The following is a 7163-nucleotide window of genomic DNA, read 5'->3' on the forward strand; positions in this document are numbered from 1 at the left end:
ATTTATATACTGTTTACATAGAGTATAAAACATATTTAGGTAAATACATGTTAGAGAGAATAAATCATATTAGTTCTTTATAGACAGTAAATAAAATGATTCTGACTCTCATTCAGGCCTACAAATTTCAAAATAATAGTCATCGTCTCTAGGCCAAAAACAAAAAACAAAACAAAACAAAACAAAACAAAACAAAACAAAAACCATGAAGTCATTGGAATTTAGTGTCCTTACAATGCTTCTTTGTATTTCTAATTATTTTGTTGCATTTTAATGTATACAATTGTATTACTAGAAATTTTAATGTGCTACAACAAATAAATGGGAGCCACCATCTGACATCAAAATAACCCAATGTGTAATTTCACTTTATGTAAGGCAGAACTCATTCCTTGATGAACAGCTTTTTATCACTTTCCTGAAGTGGTGGAGATGAGGAAAGGGTGGTAGAGGGAAAATAAACCAATTTTCAGTGAACTTTAAGTGCTGACATGCAAGCACAAAATCTCTTCATATTAACTTGACTGTTTTGAAGGGCCTTATTCAAAAGGTTAATTGATATATTTAACTGGAAATGATTCAGTTGCTGAAAATGTTGTCAGCTTGTACAGGAATAAGGAAATCATCAGTGATTCTGGACCCTGCTTGGTAACTGGAGGCTGAGGAGCAGCATGGTGTTCTCAATATTTTCTTACGCCAAAGAAGACACATTGGGGGATTTGAAGTACACCAATAAATATAACTTCAAAATAATTATGGAACACTATAGGAGATTTAATGACTCTGTAATTACTGGAGCATAACATTTTAATTAAGGTTCTAATTTGAAAATATGGTTGGCTATTCACAAGGGGCTTTACATTTTCTTATTATAATTTTCACTAATTAACCTAAAGTAACATTTAAGATTTCTCCAACAAATAGGCATAATTATTTGAAGGGGAAGAATGCTAACAATGGGATCATAGATTAACATAAAATTATTACAAATAGACAAGTGTGGATTATTTAACAATTAAAACACATCATAGTATTTACTATTTAAAACCATTTTGAATAAAAGTTATATGCTTACAATAGATGGAAATGAAGAAAAAAAATTAGATTGTTCTTTCCTTTATGAACAGCATGTTTTCCTCAGCTGATTGAAACCACATTGTATGTAGAGGGATGTTTGTTACATAAATATTGAACTTCTTCATGAATGTGTGCAAACAGATATACAGAGACCAGAAGACAGTAGGTGTCTTTCTTTATTGTTCTTTGCCTTGTGATGTCCTTTTGTGCTTTTCTTCTGCTCTAGGATGACTGGCCAGTGGATTTCCAAGGTTACTGAATCTGTCAGCCACACTTGGCCTACGACTTGGGTACAGAAATATATGCTAAAGTTCTTATGATTGCATATAAGCATTCTTACACATGGATATATTTATCCAGACTCTGTGTCTTTTATTTTTTATTTATAATAAAGTAAATTTATTATATGCTATATATGTAGTTTTGTATCAATAATGTTGATTCAATTTTTTTATTCTTTATTAATTACATTTTATTCACATTGTATTCCTCCTGTGGTTCTCTTCCTCCTCCCTTCTCAATCCCTCCCTTTCTCCACCCTCTGCATGCATTCCCCTCCCCAAGTCCACTGATAGGGGAGGTCTTCTTTTCCTTCCTTCTGATCCTAGTCAATTAGGTCTCATCAGGAGTGGCTGCATTGTCTTCTTCTGTGGCCTGGTAATGCTGCTTCCCCCTCAGGGGGAGCTAATTAAAGAGCAGGCCAATCAGTTCATGTCAGAGACAGTCCCTGTTTCTATTAAAATGGAACCCACTTAGATACTGAGCTGCCATGGGCTACATCTGTGCATTTACTACTATTGTACATTTTGATTATGTGGAGAGCTAAGATTTGAGAAGGGCATGTGGTTACTCTGTTGGTATGCTCATAATTCACACCATTTTCCAATTCATTCTTTTCTAGCTCATGTGTCCATGGAAAACATGGATATAGACGTAAATAACTTTAAGCACGAGAGTTCACTATTCATTCACTAAGCATAAAGTATCTATTCTCCTGTGTATTAGAGACTTTAAGTAGAAACATGATATGTGGTGAGGGTTCTGGAAATGTAATATGAGCAAATTTAACAGACAACTTGTAAGCAAAAACGAAAAATCTTATATATACTTAAAAAATGCCAACAAATTGAAGACCTCATGATTCTCTTCTGGAGTGTTTTAGAAATGTCGGACACTAAAATCCTTCACTGTGTAGACTAGTTTTAGTTTGCTTATGAGACATACTTGTAAGCTCTGTCGTAAGAAAAGATCACTGAGAACAAACGGTAAATTTATCAAATTAACTTTATGTTGTTTTAAGTCAAACACTAAATGTTCTCTTCATTTTATACCACTGTTGCCTTATTTTTAATGAGTGACAATTATTTATTGTACAGAATCATTTATTAATCAAAATCACATCTAAAAGCTTAAAATCAATTGAAATTGTGTTCTGAAATATTTCATTTCCAATAATGTTTATTTTTACATCTGGAAAAATATAAATTAAACCTGTCATCCCAATGTTTTCTAAAGTATATTATTAACTGTAATCTCAATGTGTAATAGATCGTAACTTCTTTATAGCTGTGAAATTCCTTTTGTTCCTATTTACTTACTACAATTTATTCACTTTGGATCCCCACTGTAGCCCCCTCCCTCTTCTCCTTATCTCACCCACCCTACCTCTTGTTCTTTTATGCCCTATGCCTAGACCCCTGATAAGGGAGGCCCTCCTACCCTTCCATCTGACCCTAGCCTATCAGGTCTCATCTGGACTGGCTGCATTGTCTTCCTCTGTGGCCTGGCATGGCTGCACACCCCAGGGGGAGATGATCAAAGAGCAAGCCACTGAGTTCATGTCAGTGACAGCTTCTGTTCCCCTTACTAGGGAGCTCACTTGGGAACTGAGCTTCCTCTGAGCAAGAGGTGTTGGTCCTCTCCATGCATAGTGCTTGTTTGGAGTGTTGGTCTCTGCAGGCCCCCTTGGACCCAAGTTTTTGGCTCTATTGTTCTCCTTGTAGAGTTCCTGTCCCATCCAGATCTTTCATAAGATTTCCTCCACTCTGCCCAAAGTTTGGCTATGCCCAAAGTTTCACTATCTCTTTCCATACACTGGTGGGTATAGTCTTTCAGAGGACTGCTCTGGAAGGCTCCTGACCTGTTCCTTGGCTTTTCCTACTTCCGATGTCTATCCTGTTTGCCCTTCTGAGTGAGGTTTCACCCTCTCCCCTAGGGTCTCTTGATTTAGTGTAGCATGTATTTATGTAGTGTGAATCTGTATGGTACAGCTTATATGCAGTTCACATTAGAATAATTCAATATTTTAAGAACAAGACAAGGTGTAATTTCATTAAATTGAAAAGCTTTTCTACAGCAAAGCAGAGAGGATGGGTGGAACTATGTCATCTATTCACGTGCAAAATAGTAGTTCAAAAATCTAAAAACATAAAAAGGCAATATAATCAAAAATTGGCGAAATGCCTTGAAAAAGGAGTTCTCAAATATATTCAAATGATAAAAGAATACATGAAACATGTCTTACAGCTCTTGGTCATAAGTGAAGTACAAACCAAATCTATTGGAACATGTGATAACATCCTTGTTAGAATAGATATCATCACAAAAAAAGAAAACACTGTTGGTGGGAATGTATCCTAATGAAACCACCTTGAAGATTAGGAGTCAAGGTCATGGACAATAGAGATGTCTGCATAGCAGTGTTTATTATTTCACGCTTTGTAGTAGCCAAATTATGGAATCAGCCTAGGCCCACTTCTACTGATGAAAAGACAAAGATGTCATATCTAAATACCCAGGAAAAGCAGTGTTTTCAAAGCAAAGACTCATGACCAAACCTTTGGCAGAGTACAGGGAATCATAAGAACGAAGGGGAGTTAGTCTGTTGGGGAAAGGATAGGAGCTCCACAAGGACCAAATATATCTGGGCACAGGGTCTTTTCTGATACTGACATTCAACCAAGGACCATGTATGGATATAACCTAGAACCTCTGCTCAGATGTAGGCTGTGGTAGCTCAGTAACCAATTGGTTTCCCAGAATGAGGGGAACAGGGACTATTTCTAACAGGAACTCAATGACTGGCTCTTTGGCCTCCCCACCCCCGAAGGGAGGAGCAGTCCTGTTAGGCCACAGAAGAGGGCTTTGCACCCAGTCCTGAAGATACCTGATAAAACAGTCCCTATCAGTGGACTTGGAAAGGGGCACGGTGGAGATGAGGGAGGGAGGGAGGGATTGGGAGGGAATGAGGGATTGGGACACCGCTGGGGTACAGAGTTAATAAAATGTAACTGATAAGAAAAAAATAAAATTAAAAAAAAATACCCAGCAAAATGACATATTATTCAGCCATAAATGCTACTATAACATTTTTTTAATGGAAAAATGTCTGTCAAATATCAGTGCTTTCCATATTAAACTAGTTTTAGAAAAGCAGTTACCAGTTTTTGTTATTGTTGTTTTCTTTTGTTTTAAATAAGCATAGAATAAGTTTAATTCTACAGCAGCTCAGTGTCCAAGTGGGTTCCCTAGAAAGGGGAACAGGGGATGTCTCTGACATGAACTCAGTGGCCTGCTCTTTATTCACCTCCACCAGAGGGGGGGGGCAGCCTTAACAGGATACAGAAGAAGACAATGCAGCCAGTCCTGGTGAGACCTGATAGACAGCATCAGATAGAAGGGGAGGAGGACCCTCCTCCCCAGTCAGTGGACAATGGAAGAGAAGAGGGAGGGAGGAAGGATATGATTGAGAGGGAATGAGAGAGAGTTCTACAGCTGGGATACAAAACAAATAAATTATAATTAATAAAAATTTAAACTAATTAAAAAATTTGGGCAAAATGGGAGGAGAGATCTGTGGATGTATATAGAATGATTATTAATATTTAACATTGATTCATATAATTATTAAGGTGTCAGGTCTTCCTTAACCAGCTGTTATGTAAATAAAAGACACAGGGACCTGCTGGATTTTTAATATGCCTTAACCACATGGCCTGGGCAGAAATGTTTTTTAATGAATCTATTATGCAATGAAACTGGGCACCCATGATGCTCTGCTGAATGCTGGCAGCAGTTTAGTTATAGCAAAATGTAGCTCTTAAGAAACAACCTTTTAAATTCCCCTAGAGTCATTGAAGGTGTGGCCGCTGTGTGTGTGTCAGTAGATGGCGGAGAGTGGAGAGCTTTTGTCTCTGCTCAGGGTTCCGACCTGTGAACATCTGAGTGATTAGTGTCCTGACGTGCCCTGAAACAAGAAAGCCAGAGGCAACCATCAGTCTGGTATCTAGCAGGCTCAGATAGATTCCCAGCAATAGACTAGAAGAACCTCCCCTGGGACCACAGACTTCAGGCAGGAGTGAGCTCATGATGACCATCAAACCTGTACCAAGAGGCTCAGACAGGGAGCTAGGCTTGGGTAGCCACAAGTCCTTCACCAGTGCAGGCCTGGGGTACTGGCGGGGGCTGCCATGATGCATGAATGGGGTATAGCACTTCTGAGACCACTCCCAAGACACCCCCAGACACTCAGATACCCTGGGTACCACTAAGAGGAGCAAGTAAGTGGTGGAGAAACGGACGGAAGTGAGCATAATGAAGAGGGGCAGAGCTGGAGATTCAAGGGTAGGGAGTAACAGCCTGATATATGTAGTTGGAGATGCCACCTGAGATCATCATGGGGCCCTGCCCTGCGATATCATCAAAGGCCATCTCTGAGTCTGTGGCCCTGCAGCAACAGCGGCGTGTTACCAACAAAGGCCAGGTGGACATCTCTGGTGTGGGCTGCTGCCAGGGGACATGGTGATGTCTGAGGGCTGTGCAAAACTGGCTCTAAATTTCATGTGAGCATCTTGAGAGATTTGGCCCTTGGGGCATGAAAACAGGAGAGCTGACCTCATCCCTGTCCAGCTGCAGCGCTCTGGAGAAGAGCCCTGAAGTTCACCTGTGCCGTATAGAAGATCCGGTCTGTGTTGTGCAGATTGTGGGTGAACTAGCCCCAAAGGCATGAGTATGGGAGAGCAGGCCTGCATCTCTTCTGCTGTGCAGCAGCATCCACAAGAGGAAGATTCCATCCTCTCTCTTTTTCCCTCAACACTAACAGAGGGCAGGAGAGTTGCCCCAGATGGGGTCACGAGAACCAGAGAGCTGCCCCTACCCCCCACCTGGGTTGCACTATAGAACTGACCCTGATGGTGAGGAAGGGGTGAGCAGGCCCCAATGGTCTGGGTATGGGAGAGCTGGCACAGCAACTTGTCTGCCATGGCACAGCATTGATGAGGGAGAGATGCCCCCCTGCTCTCATCCTTTGCCAATAATGTCAGGTGGGAAAGCTGGCTCCAGAGTCATGAGAATTGGACAGTTTACCGTGCCTCTCACTGGCTGCCACAAATGGAAGAGTGGGCCGTGCACCTTGCCTGAGCAGCAGGGTAGAGCTGGCCCTGGTTGGAGGTCAGGGAGGAGGTTATGGGTAAGCCAGCCCCAAGGGCATGAGAGCAGGAGATTCTGTGGCCAGCCTAACTCAGAGACATCTCAGGCCCAGACACAGGGATTTGAAATGTCCTACCTCAACATTCACCACATTGATGAACGACTGGAGCACAAGAAGGGGCTGGTCCTACAGATCCAAAAATACAGGATCTCCCTGACACAGGACAATAACAGAATATCTGAGAGAACAGTATTAATAGAGTAGCAGAAGCCAGAGGCCTTGACTCAAACCAAAGAGTCATTGCAGTAAACATTTGCATGTTGTAGGATGCCATTCTGCTTCAGGTGGTTTTTCCTCCCTTCCCTTAGCTCCCAGAACAACTACTCATGATACTCATTAAGTATTCTACAAATACAATGGCTACAAATACAAATACAAATAGCTAAGCTCTTCTCTGACTAATTTATAACTTAAAATTATACTAATCTAATTTATACTAATCTAAACTCTGCCATGTGGCCAGTTTACCTGAGCTCAAGCAACATCTGTCCTTCCACCACACGACTTACTGGCTGAATTTCATGCATTTACCTATATCCCACCGTCCATTCTGCCTGCTGGATGCACCACACACTTCCTTCTCAGTCATAGGCCATAG

General features: G+C 40.9%; 1 non-coding gene across 1 annotated transcript; it reads left to right on the forward strand.

The window, feature by feature from the left end:
* Positions 1-5194: 5194 nt before the first annotated feature.
* Positions 5195-5321, forward strand: LOC132656714 (small nucleolar RNA SNORA17). Its single transcript, XR_009594417.1, has one exon. It is a non-coding gene; the product is annotated as a small nucleolar RNA SNORA17 (small nucleolar RNA).
* The last annotated feature ends 1842 nt before the right edge of the window (positions 5322-7163 follow it).

Source organism: Meriones unguiculatus, chromosome 9 (genome assembly GCF_030254825.1).
Source record: "Meriones unguiculatus strain TT.TT164.6M chromosome 9, Bangor_MerUng_6.1, whole genome shotgun sequence".
Lineage (NCBI taxonomy): Eukaryota > Metazoa > Chordata > Mammalia > Rodentia > Muridae > Meriones > Meriones unguiculatus.